Consider the following 16,803-nt stretch of genomic DNA (forward strand, 5'->3'; position numbering starts at 1 on the left):
AACTGCGAGACTCAAAAAAATCACAGGGAGAAAGCCATGAGTTCCGTGCTTTGCCTTCTCCTCCTCTGGAATTCTGCTCTCCTTGGTATTGAAACCGCACTCCTTGGTAGGTGACCTTGGTCTCCGCTGGATTTCTTGTTGATCTTCTGGGGACCGGCCGTTGTAGTGATTCTCAAGTGTCTTTGCCCCAGGCGGAATTGCACTGCCCTTGCCAGGGGCCGGGCTGAGTCATCCGCTCGGTTCGCTTTCCGGAGCTTTTGTTCCCCGAGCAGTTTCCGTAGAGTTCCGGAGGACGGGAATACAAATGGCGGCCTCCTGGTCTCCGCCCGGAGGAGCCGAGAGCCCGGGGCCCCACTCCTCAGTGCGCCCTCAGAGAACAGCGCCCAGTTACTCCCGTCTGCCTGACCTCCGGCCGCGCTCCGAGCTCACCGAGCCTGCGACCGGTTCAAGGTCACCCCGAGCTGCGAGCTCACTGTCGGCTCTGTCTCTGCAGCCGGCCTTCCCGTTCCAATACCCGCAAGCTCTGCGACACTCAGACACCCCCGATCCTTCTGTGACCCTGCGGGACCTGAGGCCACACTGACCCCGCGTGGGCTTCGCCCCGGTTTAGCCTCTGGAGCGATGTCCCTCAGCGGAACAGACTTTTAAAAGTCCTGATTTTGTGCACCGTTGCTCTGCCGCTTGCCGGGAGCCGGCCCCTCCCTCCAGGGTCTATCTTCCCGTTGCTTTGGATTCACTTCTCCGCCTTCCTACCTTTCAGAAAGTGGTTGTTTTTCTGTTTCTAGCGTTGCTGTTCTTCTTCTCTTCGGTCTGCTGATGGATTTGCAGGTGTTTGCAATCTTTAGATGAGCTATCTAGCTGATCTCCTGCTAGCTGAAGCAGTCTCAGCCTGCTACTTCTCCGCTGTCTTGACTCCTCCCCCTCTTTTTTTAAGTTTTTAATTTTAATTCCGTATAACTAACATAGAGCGTTACATTAGTTTCGGGGTACAGTGTGGTGATTCGAGAATTCTGCACGTCGCTCAGTGTGCGTCACGGCAAGGACGCTCTTTGATCCCCGTCACCCATGTCACCCACCTGCACCCATGTCACCCACCTGCCCTCTGGTAACCACCAGTTTGTTCTCTGGAGTTAAGAGTCTATTTCTCGATTTCTCTTTTCCTGTTTGTTTTGTTTATAAAATTCCACGTGAGGGAATCCCATGGTATTTGTCCTTTTCTGACTGGCCTATTTTGCTTAGCATTATATCCTCTCGCTCATTCCGTGTTGTCCCAATGGCAAGATTTCGTTCTTTCTTACGGCTGAGTAACGTTCCCATGTTTATGCCCGCGCACGCGCCACTCCTTCATTATCCCTTCATCTGTTGGACACTTCGGTGCTTCCGTTGTTCGGCTGTTGTGAATAATGTTGTAGTAAGCAGGGGTGCATGCATCTTTTCAGATTAGTGTTTTTGTACTGGTCGGGTAAATACTCAATAGTGGGATTACGGGATCATATGGTAATTCAGTTTTTAATTTAGTGAGGAACCCTATCTGTTTCCCACCGACAGTGCAGGAAGGTTCCTTTTTCTCCACATCCTCACCAACACTTGCTCTTTCTCGTAGTTTTGATTTTGGCCATTCTGGCAGGCACGAGGTGGTGTCTCATTGTACTTCTGGTTTGCATTTCCCTGATGGTGGGTGCGGTTGAGCGTCTTACATCTTTTCATGCGTCTCCTGGCCATCTGTATGTCTTTTTTGGAGAAATGTCTGTTTATGTCTTCTGCCCATTTAAAAATTTGATACTTTGTTTTTTGGATATTAAGAAGAAACTTTTTCTTGAAAGTCTTTTAAACCAAAATTATGATGGTAGCATTCCTAGTAGGACAGTAAAATGACTCTTCTTTGGTTATCTTATGTCAGGTTCCCTGGAACACACTCTGACGTGGAGATATGTGTATAAGAAATTTATTGGGGTATGTGCGATGGGACCAGACCTGTGGAAGGAAGGCAGGAAGGAAACAGGACTGGGCGGTTCCAACAGAGGCCTCAGCAGGTCCCAGAAGAGCTCTGGAGTGAGCTCAAAGTTATTGCATCTTGAGTCAAAAGTACTAAGTCTATACCACCATGTTGATCCTTATTGGAAAAGAGTTGGCAACCTTGGCCTAGATGACATTTTCTAGCTGGAGGCAATGACTGGAGAGCAGCTCCGCTGAGAGCCATTGCTCCCAACATGCTCAGCGTCTAGGGGAGTGAGTGCCATAGTTCTGCATAGGGAATCTGGAAGACATACCATGGTACTAGCTGTGTCTGTACCAACAGGATTGGGATACTGGTTGCTTAGTTTAAAATCTCAGTTAAAGAGGAGAATCATAAAAAACAATACACATACCCACAAATATTTTATTTCAACTAGTATATCGATGTGTATTTATTTGCCAATCTTTTAATTATAAGAATAAGGCCTTTATTTGAGTACAGACTCTGATGAATGTTTTTTATCTTTTACAAGTGACATAAAATCATTGTGTAAAAAATTTAGAGATACTTGTGAAATGTCTTTTATACATAATTTGAAAATAAGATTTTTAGTGATTTGCCTTTATTATGCCTTGGTTTTAAATTTGATTTCATATTTTGCATAGTCTAAATGCACATATATTTTAAAGTATCACATAGTTCTTTAAACCTTATAATTAAAAAACAAACCCCTCCCCACCTTTGAGCCTACTCTCCACGGATAACCACGTTCTCTCTTTTTCATCTGGATTTACCTCCACACACATCTCTGTGTTTATATTATTATTTTTGTCTCGATTTTTCAATTTAGATAGTTTCCATTAATGGCTGCTGTAGAAACTGATGATTTAGTATTTTTATATCCTTACTATATTTGACTCCCTGGCTCCGTTCTTCAACACACACTCTCTACCTTGTCTTCCAATGGAGGTTATGTTCTAAAATTGTGGTTTATATTTCTGAGCCCATGTTACCGTCATAGCCAATCCATGTAGTGTATTATGATTGCATTTACTTTTCTATGTAATTTTTGTGGATTTTTTGGTTTTGTTTTGTTTTTGTTTTTGTTTGAGTGCGTAATTACCAGGAGCTCTCTATGCTTCAATCTTTTTGGCTGTAAAATGGGGGAAAATAACTACTCACTTCACTGGGTAGTCACAATTATATAAGTGTTAATTAATAGTTTTCACTAACTTTTTAAAATGTATCATTCCCTAATTCATCTCACACTATCTGACAACTGTAAATATTCTTTTAACACACTTCACCATGTATTGAGTGCTCAAAGAAGAACTACTGAAGGATATGCATAGCTAATACTTTAATCTGTACTGTATGAATAGCAAATTAATTTAATTGAGAGCACAAGACATTTGGAATTGGGAGGCCTCATTCAAGGCCTGGATCTGCGTTTACACAGCTGAATGACCTTGGGCTAGCGCGGTTGTTCACAGTCTTATAATCTGCAGATGAGAGAATTGGATTAGATGATCCCTCAGGTATCTTCTAGCTCTGTAATTCTAATAATGAAATAAAGAGTATGCGGAAAATACCGAACTGTGTACAGTACACAAGATTGCAATGATACTAACTCCCACCACTTGGAGAAGAAGACCTCCAGAAGACGTCTTAATAACCTGTCAGGCGAGATTATGGAGACATCACTCATGCTGTGGATGAAGGAGAAGTTTGCTTAGTCATTCTGTCTCGGGCGTTGTCCTACCCCTGTGGGACACCTGGTTGTAATTTGAGGAAGACACCACTAAATGTCGCTAGAGGTTACATAACCATGGTCAGGAAAGCTCTAAGTGTCCCTCCACAAGCCATGGAGCTACCCCCACGTGGTGTGCGAGCAGATTTAGAACCACGCACTTGAAATAACCGTCAGGAAGCTCTAAGATGGAAATCAACTATGAATTTAAAAAGCTGATGGTAAAACCTCCTCAAATGCTCTTTACTTCTTCCGTTTGCTTCTGCTGGTCGTCGGGCTACGGGTGTAAACTGGGGCTGGCCCTTGACGGAACTCCCAGCTGAGCAGCGGCTGGACACTTGGGCCCGTACATTCGTGCGTTTTTTCTCCTCCAGATAGAGACAGGAGGCGATATGGAATTTCCTGCCTCCCGGTGCTTGCTTCTGTTGCATCTCTCAAGTTTATCTGGACTCTCAGGCACATGTTGATTTTATGAAAATATGTGCATATTTTAATATTAATATTTTCATATTTTAACATTTCTGAAAAGTAATGCTTTATATAATCAACGGCCACATATAATTAATGGCATTTTTTCTTTTTAGTAACATCTTATGTAATAAAATACTGTATTCCTACTATGATATACCCATCTTATTATTAGTTTAGTACTCTGCCAAAAATTATTTGATAGATAAACTTCCTTTTCTAGTCTAATTTTTTAAGAAAGGCTCACAGTGGGGGCGTCTCGGTGGCTCAGTCAGTTAAGTGTCTGCCTTCAGCTTAGGTCAGGATCTCGGTGCTGGGACCGAGCCCCGTGTCGTGGAGGCCCCCCTGCTCAGGGGGTCTCGGCCCCTCCTCTGCACCTGCTTGATCTACACTCTCTGTCTCTCTCTCAAATAAATAAATAAAATCTTTTAAAAAAAAAAAAGCTCAGGGTAGAAGAGAAAACGATATTTCCTGAATATCTATCAGCTGTCTGAGCCAAGCACGTATATGATCACATTTAGTCCTCACCATGCTGTGAAGTGGGGTTTTTGGCTTGTTTTCATTACATAGTCAAGGAAACTTTACATTTTATGGTGAAGGTCCAGGAAGTTCAGTGCCTGGTATAGAGTCATCCTGTTACAATGAATCGCTATTCGAGACAATGTGTGTATTTGACTACAAATCTCAGACTTTGGCTACCATGTTATTACCCTGATATTTCATGGTCATTGCTTCTCTGGAACAGTCCAAAGCGCCCAGCCGTCCTTGAACAATGTACAGTTGTCCTCTCGCAGTCCTTTAAAGATGCTGAGATATCCAATTAAACAGTACAGAAATGGTTTTTCTGAACTCCAGCCTCAATCTTTGTGATCGAAAGGATAGAGGAAGACTTGATGTGAGATGTGAATCGTTCCTCTGCTGTGCCGTGGGGCTTCCTACAGTAAACTGTGTCCGTGCAGCCTGCGGCACAGCACAGCTCATTCGGGGCATTTGGGCTTCCTTCATCTTCTGGCAGACCACTCTAGGAAATGGTTTTTCAAAATGCCTTGGGGGGAAAAAGGCTTCTAATTTACAGAAAGCTGGCTTATCTGCTCTAGAATATGGTTTCGGCCAGATTTCACAAGTGTCCTGGAGATCCAGTCTGTGTATGTTGTCGACGGGAAGGATTGAATTGGTCTTCCTCAACTGCCCACAGGGCAAGGCTGAGGAACAGAGCAGATCCTTCCAGAGGTCTCTGCTGTAATCGTCCTGTGTGTGCAAATGACACTCCCTGGTAGAGTAAGAGAACAAAGGCAGTTCATTGATCATCATCGCGTTTGCACAGGCTGGGCTAGCTGCAGCTCTCAGAAAAGGCTGAAATACATTCTCTTCTGATTCTTTACCTCATGTCCTGAAGGCCATTTGTTGTCTATAGACTGTACTTACTTGTTTTCCATTTCTAGTTCTCTTTATTTCAAGTTCTCCTCATTTGTAATTCTAAAAACAAAACATTAGCAATCTGTTGGAGGTACTGTTCCATTCATTTGTCTAGGAATTTGTCATTAAAATACTCCTTTTAGGGGCGCCTGGGTGACTCAGTGGGTGAAGCCTCTGCCTTCGGCTCAGGTCATGATCTCAGGGTCCTGGGATCGAGCCCCGCATCGGGCTCTCTGCTCAGCGGGGAGCCTGCTTCCTCCTCTCTCTCTGCCTGCCTCTCTGCCTGCTTGTGATCTCTGTCTGTCAAATAAACAAAATCTTTAAAATAAAATAAAATACTCCTTTTATATCAGCAACTTGGGGTCTTATAATGATAAATAATGTTTTGTCCTATTTTGCAATGATTTCCAAATAGAGGGGATATATGACTATAGCATGTACAGGATATAAAAACCAAAAATTCAAGATTGCTAAGAGTGGAGTTAATCACAATTTGCTTAAAACTTCTGTGGCTTAAAGAGATTACTATTTGGTGAAGCAATTGTGAAATGATGTGTTTAACTTTCCATCTCTTAAAGGAGGTAATGACGCTGATAGGCTACCTGGGTGAAAACCACAGGATAAAACCCATTTTCACTTATTCAGAGCCATCCACCCGTCTTTCTAGTGATGGCTCTGGGAAGGAAGGCCAAGTGACAGGCATGTGGCTTTTCATTTTATGTCAAATTTTTGAATCTCATCTGTGAAACTGATGAGTTAAATGGATATATGTGGCAAAAGAGAATAGAAGTCACCTAGCAATCTTCCTAAATATTAAAGTCAGGGACATTTTTCAATCCTTATGTGCTTTTTTCACTGAATCTCGCTCATTTATTTCATCATTCGTCTCTTCAGTTGTTCAACAAGTACTCACTGAGCGTTGCCTGTGCCTCCTGCCCGTGCCCTTCGCTGCCGCCGACGGTCCCTGCCTTCGGGGAACTAATACTCTGTGAGGTACAGACACGTAGCGAGCTCCGCGGTGCTGTGGCAAGCGGTCTGCAGGGGCTGGTGTGGTGGGAGGCGGGAGCGCAGAGAATGGGATTCTGATTCTGATCTGGAAGATCAGGGAGGGTTTCTTTGAGGAAGTGCTCTCCTGGGTTTCTTTGAGGAAGTGCTATTCTATGACAACACTCTGCCTTTCCTCCTCTGACTGCTTTTTCTTAATTTCTTTAGCTGGTTCTTCTTTCTCTTCATCTTAACAAATATCAGGGCTACTTAGGAGTTTGTCCCAGTTTCTTATTTCTTATGATCACACATTTTCTTAGGCACTCTCAGTTATAACGTGGCTTCAGCTATTATAAACAGTTGGTGCCCAAATACAACTAGTCTCAGACGATCAAGAAGAAAGCTTGATACGGGGCGCCTGGGTGGCTCAGTGGGTTAAGCCCCTGCCTTCAGTTTAGGTCATGATCTCAGGGTCCTGGGATCGAGTCCCGCGTCGGGCTCTCTGCTCAGCAGGGAGTCTGCTTCCTCCTCTCTCTCTCTCTGCCTGCCTCTCCGACTACTTGTGATCTCTCTCTGTCAAATAAATAAATAAAATCTTAAAAAAAAAGAAGAAGAAAGCTTGATGACTTGAGAGTTGTCTGTAGTCAAATCAACAGAATGTGATGGGTAAGGAAGAGAGAAGAGTCAAAAGACATGGAGATTTGTGGTTGAAAGAGGGAATATGATGGTCGCACCATTAAGCAATATCTGAGGGATCGGTGACAGTTTCTCAGGAGGGAATAAATGTGTTCAGTCTTGGATGACTGAAGTTGGAGATGCCTGTGGGACAGTCCAGTGCAGATACTGAATAGGCAGTAGATATCTAGCAGAATAATCAATGTGAAGCTTGCGGGGGGCGGGGGTTGGGGATCAGGGATGAGCGTACACATTTAGAACGGCCACAACATACTAGTCATTGCAGCCATAGAATTAGATGGATTATGTTTATATTCAACAAATTAAAAAAACAGAAATCACAACGATGTGCCTGCCATTGTGACCTTTAGAATAGGAATAGGAATAGGGCGTGGCCTCTTCTTCCAAAGAAGGGACGTGGGGCATGATCAAATACGTACAATATGGGGGGTGAAATACGAGCCAAGTTCGGAAGTGGCACAAAATAAAACGGGATCACACAGGAAGAAAGGAAGACACAGAAGAGGAGAAAATGAGGGTCAGAACCCAGAAGAACTTCTCCAAAGCATCTGGAAAGCTTCGCACGTTTGCTTATTGTCTCTCAAGGCATGCGTCACATCTTCTTCACCAACGTCCTCCCAGCAGAACCCAGCCTAACGCCTGCACCGTGAGTGCTCAGTAACGTTTCTTGAATAAATGGGCCCAGGGCAGTCGGAAAGAAATGAAAATAAAAACGAAGCTCGGGATTTCCCCAAGCCCTGGGGGACACTCTAATCCTCTCTTATTAGCCGCTCACTTGGAGAGCTTGTGCAGGTGCAACTCAAAATAGACTCTGCGAAGAAACGAAGAGGCAGCAGTTTAGAGCGAGGACAAGGACTGTGTCTGGCTCTAATTCTGGAATGTGCTTATGGCAAGCGAGATCTGTTTATTTTTGGTGTACAGGAAAATTGTGCAGCCATTGATTTTTTGTCAAACCACCACTTACAGCGTCTGAGATAATGGTGCATCAACTTTCATTTATTGATGACAGTCCTGGGCTTTTAAACAGGAACCCATCACGCGGGGTCTTACACCCCTCCTTACTGCTGTGTGTCCATTTAAGTGATTTGTAATAGTTGGTGATTATGAAAATGTCTTTCTCTCTTGAACTTCTTCCTCCCTTCCCACCCCCCACCCCCGCCCTCCAATTTACACGTTGGTAATTCATCAGCTTGGATTTCAAGTTAACATCGCTGGTTTTGTTTTCTTTTTCTTTCTTTCTTTCTTTCTTCTTTTTTTTTTTTTTTAAAGATGGATATATTTAGATCTCTATTAGTACACAGAATCACCGTGGAAAAGAGAAAGAAAGACGGTGTGTTAAAGCCTTATGATAAAAGATAGCCCCACCCCCTGCTGGTCAGCACCTCTCCAAAGGCTGAGCACCTTCGTTCCAGTTTAACCCCCTCTTTCCTGACCAGTGTGAAGGAGGGACTCTTGTCATCAAGCACCTAGAACCAAGCTTGAGACCAATATACTTCATAGCACAAGTCGTCTTCCATCTAGTTGAACCAGGAGCATGAAGATTTGCCAGTTTATAACAACCCAAAGATTATGCAGGGCTGCTGCTCCCGCCCTGCTCCCAGCCACTTTCTCTTGTGGAGTCCAGGCTTCAAGTAACTTTGTAGCTTTGTAGCTTTTCCCTTGCTTTCCCATTCAGCACTATGGGCTTATGGCACAGGGCTAGCCCTGTACATGGGTATTTGTGACGTCTGTAGAGTAGATGTGGCCGGAGACAGAGCTGGAGAAGAATCCAGAGTTCTCAGAATGAATAATAGGCCTCCCATTGAGCGCCCCCCACCCCCGAATTCTTACAAAATACTCTAAGGTAAGTGGTCTCACTCCCATTTTACAGGTATAGAATTGAGGCTCAGAGACCTTAAGTGAGGAGCCCCGTCCCCATCCAAGGGGCAGAGCTAGGATTTGGGCCATTCCCTTTCCATGAAGCTGCCTTGCTCCCAAGGAGGACATCTCTGGCCTCACCAGGCTTTTATGTGGGTCTTTTAGAAGAAGGAGTCCCGTTGCCCGGAGATGTGTAGTAACCACGGCTTTCTCTCTGTTCTTAGGAAGGCAGGTGGCCGCTGCCAGGGTGGGGGTGGGGATGGGGAGGGACGCAGCAGGGAGGGTGAGAGCATGGACCCTGGGAGCGGCCAGGAGCCGCCCGAGGATGTGGAGTCTCTTCCCCTCACTCGTGAGTGTGAGGGGTCAGGAACTGAGAAGAAGCTTAGTGACCGCGCTCCTCTCTGCGTCCAGGAAACACACAGTCTTGGGAACGAAGGAAAGCGGGAATAATTACTTTGGAGTAAAAAGTCCTTTGTAAGGATTTATGGCCACGGCTGGTGATGCGAGTCGCTTGGAAGGGCCTGGTCTCAGCAGCTCCGGGCATGACTCCGTTCCCGGGAGGTCCACAGCCCTACGCCGTGTGAGCAAGTGATCCTCCTTCCCACGATCTATTTTCTTTGTTCCTTGGTGCTCTTTCTGGCTTCGCCTTGTGCCAGACCTGCAAATCTGGAGCTGTCAGCTCTAGTCCAGTCCCTGCAGAGCCCAGGGCAGTGTTCCAGCTCTTTAGGGTGGTGAGTGTGAAGACGATTCTGCGCGGAGAGTGATATTTATGACTTTGTCAGCTGTTGGCACTATAGGAATGGGCTCAAGATGGCCAGAGGAGTTTTAGTGGATGATGGATGTTTGTTTAGAGTCATGATCTGGGGGACGGACTGAGTTACCGTGCAGCCTCCCAGCAGCAAACTGTCCTCGTCCACAGCAATCCCTGGAAGAAGAAACTCGGTTCAGCAGTAGTGCAGGCTTAAATATGACCAAAGGTGATGACCATTTGCCTTGGACTTGCTGTCTTCCTCAGAAAGTCCATTTGCTCATGGCTTTGTGTGTGGTTTGCATCTCCTTGTCCACTTGCCGATGTATCTGGAGATGTGGGTGATCGAAGGGCTTCTGTCTTCGCTTCCGCCCGCCTTGGCCCCATGACTAGTCAGGGGTCATCATCATGACCGTAGTGTTAATGTTTGTTTCTGAAGAGTAAGATAGTGTAGCCAGTATCAATGCCCTATGTATACGAAGTACTTTGAAGTACACGATTATCATCTCATCCTCATAATAACTTTCTATGTGGGTAGGGAAAAGTCTATCATGTTCTCTTTTTTAAAATTTATTTTTAATCTTTTTAAAGATTTGCTTATTTATTTGAGACAGAGAGAAAAAGAGAAAGAGAGAGTGTATGTGCAAGTGGGGAAAGGGGCAGAGGGAGAGACTGTCCAAGCAGGTTCCTGCTGAGGGCAGAGCCGGACGTGGGGCTTGATCCCACAACCCATGAGATCGGGACCTGAGCTGAAATCTGGAGTCGGATGCTTAACTGACTGAGCCACCCGTGCACCCTATTGTGTTCTCTTGAAGATGGAAGCCAGTGATTTCATCACAATGATGAAAATAGTAATTAGTGGAATCAAGACTAGAGTCAGGTGTCTTTGATTCCTAGATCTGTACCCAGAGGCATGAACTGTTGCCGGCAGGACAAATCTGGCCCACTGCCTCTTTTTGAACAGCCGGCAAGCTAAGTGCGGTTTTCACATTTTAAAATAGTTGAAAAGAAAGCAAAAGAAGAATATTTTTTGACACATGAAAATCCTATGTAATTTAAATTTCAGTGTGTGTAAAATCAAGTTGTGTTGGAACACAGCCATCCTTACTCATTTGTGTATTTTCCATGACTTCCTTCCTGCTGTATTGATGCAGTTGAATTGTAACAGAGACCTTTTGGCTCCCAAAGTCTAAAATATTTACTGTCTGCCCCTCCATGGGAATGGTTTGTCAACCACTGTTACAGTTGTTTAGTAGGTGGAGGTACTGGTCATGCACTACGGTATCAGAATGCTCGGCCACCGTAGCGAGCATTCACTGGGTGGTTTGAACAATAGTTTATCGCATCACAGTTCCTGAGGCTTGAAGTTCAAAAGTGACGCATCAGCAGGGCCGTGCTGTCTTGGAGACTAGGTGGATCCTTCCTGGCCTCTCCCAGCTGCGGGGGGGGGGGGGGGCGCCGTCCACCGTGTTCGTTTGCTCGCACCTGCGTCTGTCCGCCTCTGCCTCCATCATCCCAGGGCTGTCTTTGCCTCGTCACCCCTCTGTGCGCGTATGTGTCCAGATGTCCCCCCTTTTCTTAGAAGGTTTATTTATTTATTTGACAGAGAGAGAGAGAGCGAGCGCGCACAAGCAGGGGGAGTGACAGGCAGAGGGAGAGGGAGAAGCAGGTTCCCCAAGAAGCAGAGAGCCCGATGTGGGGCTCTATCCCAGGGCCCTGGGATCATGACCTGAGGCAAAGGCAGACACTTCACCCACTGAGCCACCCAGGCACCCCTGAATTTCCCTTTTTTTGTAAGAACATCGGTCGTATTGGGTTAGGACTCACCCCAATGGCTTCATCTAACCATAGCGTCTGTAAAGACACTATTTCCAAATAAGGTCCCATTCAGAGGTAGCAGGGGTTAGGACATCAGCATCTCCTTCCGGGGACACGGTTCGGCTCCCAGCACTTTCCCCGCTGGAGGCTGTTATGCCCACGTTACGTTACTCGTCCTTCTTCCCCTGCCCCGATCCCTGTCGCTCCTTCCCCACTTCTTCCTCTGTCCTCCCCCTGCTCCCTCCTCTTAGTCCCTGTGCAATCAGCGAACATCCTGAAGTTCCCGCTGTGCCTCACTCGTGCACGCGGGACCCTGCGGAAGTACAGGGTGCGGAGATGATGAAGAGTCGCCCTGTGGCCTCAGGGACGTGCGGCGCGGAGGGGAGCCCGTCCCGTCCAGGCATTTGTGTAGAGGACAGTAGAGATTACAGTCACGTTCGGAGAGATCTGAAGGCTCTCCATTCCTAAATATTGAGAAACACTCTTACAAAATAATTGATGTCCTCCTGGTATTTAAAGTGTCAGAGCTCCTGACTCCAGAATTCCAGGTGCCAACAGACATGGAGTTCGAGTGCGGCGTTTCCCTCCTGTGGTTTTCCAGTCGGCATGCGCAGGAGCACGCTGCTCTTCTTGTCGGTCTCAGTTCCTTCCGTCCCTCTTCTCTTCAGCTCCGAACAGGTCAGATTAGGATATTCTGCTCTGGGCGGAACAGTGGGATGACCCGGGGTAGCCGTGTCCAGCCCTGTTATAGTAAGTTGATGGCTTTAGAGAGACCTGGTCTGCAGCTTTGAGAGACGAAGCTTGACACCACCAGTGGGTGTCATTTGTCCCAATAGGTGGTTTGTTGGGTCTTCATTGAGGCTCTTTGTTCCTCTGCTCTCTCCTCCTGGCACTAATTGGCCATGTTCAAATACTGTCATAAAGGGCGTGAAATGTGTTCTGACAGCTTCTCCTGCCCGTGCCCCGGAGTGCGCCACTGCCCGCATCTCACAGGATCCTCCTGGTCGGGGTCAGGGTGTGCGGGCGCAGACTCTAGTCTGTCCTCTAAGTGGCTCTTCTGCTGGGGGTGTTTGTGGACAGCAGCCTCGGGTCCCATCGCTTTTTTGTTTTGTTTTGTTTTTGTTTTTAAAACCTCTGTGCTATTTGTAAACTATGGAATTCCTGCCACTGTCTGCACATCCAGACTTTCCTCCTGGTCACCTGCCCACAGAGGCCGACCTGGGGAAGCAGCAAAGCTCCCTCCCTGCAGGAAGGAGGAGGTACTGGAAAGCCACCCTCTCCTCCCAGTGGCATTCTCTCCTAGAGTTTGCGGTTGCTGCCGATCTTATCTTTGTATTTGGACTTTAAATGTACATTTCTCAGTTTCTGTTCCACCTAGCCCTTTTAAGGGAGATTTAAAAAAATCTCTTTTATATGATTCACAATGAATGCAAAGGCTCATTACCTTTTAAGAATGGTGCTGAGTAAGAAAAAAACTAGTAAAGGAACTTTGACATTGATATTGTTAGACTAGAGCAACCTCACTTTGTTAGTTGTTTTTTTTTTAAGATTTTACTTATTTATTTGATGAGAGAGACAGAGATCACAAGTAGATGGAGAGGCAGGCAGAGAGAGAGGGGGAAGCAGGCTCCCTGCTGAGCAGAGAGCCCAATGCGGGACTCGATCCCTGGACCCTGAGATCATGACCTGAGCTGAAGGCAGAGGCTTAACACACGGAGCCACCCAGACACCCCACTTTTTTAGTTTTTAAGTGAATTTCTTCTTGTACTTGGATGATCCCAGAGCACACTTCTCAGTACAATCCGACACTAGACATATTTCTGAATGTCAGTGACCTGAGTCTTGGTTTGACTTCTAACGAGTTAAGAAACTTTGGGCAAGTCACTTAACCTTCCTGATTTTCCTGGTGTCCTACAAGAACATGACCTTACAGTGTTGTTTGGGAGTTGAAGTAAAACAATGTGTGTCAAGGGGCTTTAGAGGTTAAAATGTTTATGTAAATATTAGAAGATGTTAGTATTGTCACTAATTAAAAATGTACTTATGGAAATTCAGAGACACTTTTCCTCTCCTGTGAGGTCATAAAAGGCACAGTTATCACTGTTGTTGACTTTCTTTGGGTAAAGCTGAGATCGCTGATTCCAAGAGACGGTTCCCAGACCAAGAGCATCAACCTCACCTGAGAGTGTGTTAGAAGAGTGCACGGTTGGGTCCCACCCCGCACCCCAGAAACGGGAGGCGGGGCCCAACCACCTGTTTAACCAGACCTCCAGGTGCCGCGAATGTTGGAGACCCACGGGCTTTGAGTTGTGCCCAGCTGGCTATGTGTAAGCTCTGATTTTGCTGATTTCTTTCTTTTTCTTTTTCTAATTTGGCTCTCCTTTCAGACATGGAAGGGATTCTGAAAACAACAACAACAAAACCCACGAACGTGTGCAGCTAAGATTGAGTCGCCGCCATTAGCTGACCTCCCACAACATGCCGAGCAGCTAGGTGACCTTTTTTTTTTTTTTAAAGATTTTATTTATTTATTTGACAGACAGAGATCACAAGTAGGCAGAGAGGCAGAGAGAGGGGGAAGCAGGCTCCCCGCTGAGCAGAGAGCCCGATGTGAGGCTCAATCCCAGGACCCTGAGATCATGACCTGAGCTGAAGGCAGAGGCTTAACCCACTGAGCCACCCAGGCACCCCCTAGGTGACCCGTTTTTAGCAGTGACATAGATCCTAGGACTGGAGGTTCTTGAAGCAGCCCCTTTGTTAAACACAAATCTATCAGTTATGGCAGGGACCCAGCAAGGGTTTTTAAGGTGCTCCTTCTCAGGTGGGGAGGTCCGTTGGATGAAGTGGCCTTCACTATTCAGTGAAGTTTGGTAGAGCTGCACTGAGCTTGATTCCTCTTTTTGCTCCCCTGAATATCAGGTGTTGTCTCCCTTCAGACAGTCTTTACTCTGCCACACCTGGACGCCCACCTGTTAATGACACCGGGCCCCACCCCTGCGGTGGCGCCAAGTGCCCTACTGTATACCGTGTGTTTTCCCATCACGTCCCAGGACCGCAGGCGTGCCATGGCCGGCGTGACAGACAGGTGGTCACAAGTTACTTGGGTAAAGTTAAAACCAGGGCTGTGAACGTAATTCGGTCGGAGGAGGGAAAGTCGTGGGGAAAACGTCAGGGAAATCCTGGCGCCGTTGTGTTGATCCGTAAGGACAGAGGAACACGGAAGGTGTTTAGTAAGTATGGAATGAATGAATGAGGAATGAATTTCGTGTTTTGGGAGCTAACCTGCCTATTTAACTTAAGAGCATCTATCTTATCCCAAATGAACAGACATTATGCCTTGATTGAGTGAACTATTAGATATGTTTAGCTTTAAACGCAGACATAAATAGATTTGATCTTTCCGTGGTTCGAATTTCCTCCCATCAGCTTTCCCTTAATTATCCACAAGTGTTCCAAACCTTCATTAGCTAAATAGAATGCAGATGATGGTCATTAGTCTGGGATATAAATCCTGCTGGCACATTCAATGGCTTTTCACTTGGTTAATTGAAATTTTCAGTATTCATGGACTACAAGAAAACACTGTAATTTTATCATTTATTCAGGGGTATAATTTTTTCCCTTTAGCTGGTTGTGTTTAATAATCATGCACTTAAAAAATATGAATTTGCTGGAGGGATGCCTCTATTTTCAGTGTGCATGTATCAATACCAGTTTGCTAAAGCAGGAAGACCAAATGGAAATTTATACTTTGTCTAGAAATCCTAAAACTGGCCGACTGTCATGTCTAAGAAAGCATCCAAGTAGTGTGCACTTTTGGGACCCCTCGATTCATGGGTGAATGCCTTCCAAATTGTTAGTAATATGAGTAGGTCTCATTCCGACATCTACCAATGAGTGAGAAGTCACCCAGTGTGTCTGCGTGGGGCGAGATGCAGGGATCAAATGAGACGCCCCAGGCAGACGCCAGGCCTTGAACGGCGCTTAGCTCGCAGCTGCAGCTGACCTTTAGCAAAACGAGCGGGCGTGCGGTGGTGTCTGGCTGAACGTGAAGCACACACACGCACAACACGCACATACACGCATGCACACACGCACACACACGTATGCACACAACGCACTCACGCACACACAGGTATGCACACGCATGCCCCCCCCACACATACAGACACGTACGCACACACACTCACACACACACAAAGGAAGAACTGGTGCTGGAAATAAAATCTTGTAACATTACCGTCTGTCTCAGACCTACAGTTTCTGGATTCCTTAATTTTTATAATCCACTATTTAAGCAATTCTCTTGCCCCTGACTTTGTTCCAGTTTAACCGAGTAAGTGTCACAGTTTTGCTGTTTTCAAAGTGTAAATCTTAGTCGTCGACGTTACATGGAAGAAGGCAGCTCAGGAGAATTTGAGTCTGTTTCTGTTTTGTTTTTTTCTAAACCTAATTTAGTGGGAGAGACAACACTGCAGTACCTCTCAGAGGTAGACTCTCTCTTAAAACGGTGAACAGAACATACGGCGTGTCTTTCTGGGACTCACTCTGCGACCACTCCCACCAGGGAGAATGGGGTAAGCAGCTGCGCTTCTGGAACCTGTTTCCGTGGGCTGGCCTGGACGAGCCTCAGCCTCTGATACTGCTTGTGCGTTCTCAGACCGAGGCCGTATGGCACCAGGTTTTCACCCCAAGTCACTCTTTCTTCTGGGCTGCTTCTGCCTTTCTGCCCACTTGGAACATTTCTGTAAATGATCATTAATGTTAACTTGAGGAAGATGTATCTAACTACCTCATCTTCTAAGTAGACCACTATTTAATATCTCTCAAAATCAGAGGTAGAGACGTTTTAGAAGTTACGCTGCTGTGGGTCATCTCGAAAGCTCTCTGGAGCTCTGGAGGGAATCAAGGCTGACCATGTTATTCAGTCCAGTGTTCTTGCCTCAGAGGATGGAGGGAAGAAGTAGGCAGAGCACTCCTTGGTTTCTGAATGATGTGTCTGATAAAATCAGGCCCGTTTCCTTCAAATTAGCCAGGTTATCAGGACCTTCAAGGACGTGAATATGGGTTTCCTCACTTTGTAATGAAGAATTCGAGACCTCACGGCCA

The 16,803-nt window shown here is 46.1% G+C and overlaps 1 long non-coding RNA gene across 1 annotated transcript in view; it reads left to right on the forward strand.

Moving 5' to 3' along the window:
- The window catches only part of LOC309862550, a 133,385-nt gene extending 119,231 nt beyond the window's left edge, over positions 1-14,154 (forward strand). Inside the window, exon 3 of the long non-coding RNA XR_014310576.1 lies at positions 14,082-14,154. This is a non-coding gene — a long non-coding RNA (uncharacterized lncRNA). The remainder of the gene's footprint in view (positions 1-14,081) is intronic.
- Positions 14,155-16,803: the final 2,649 nt, after the last annotated feature.

Source organism: Mustela nivalis, assembly GCF_964662115.1.
Source record: "Mustela nivalis genome assembly, chromosome: 4".
NCBI lineage: Eukaryota > Metazoa > Chordata > Mammalia > Carnivora > Mustelidae > Mustela > Mustela nivalis.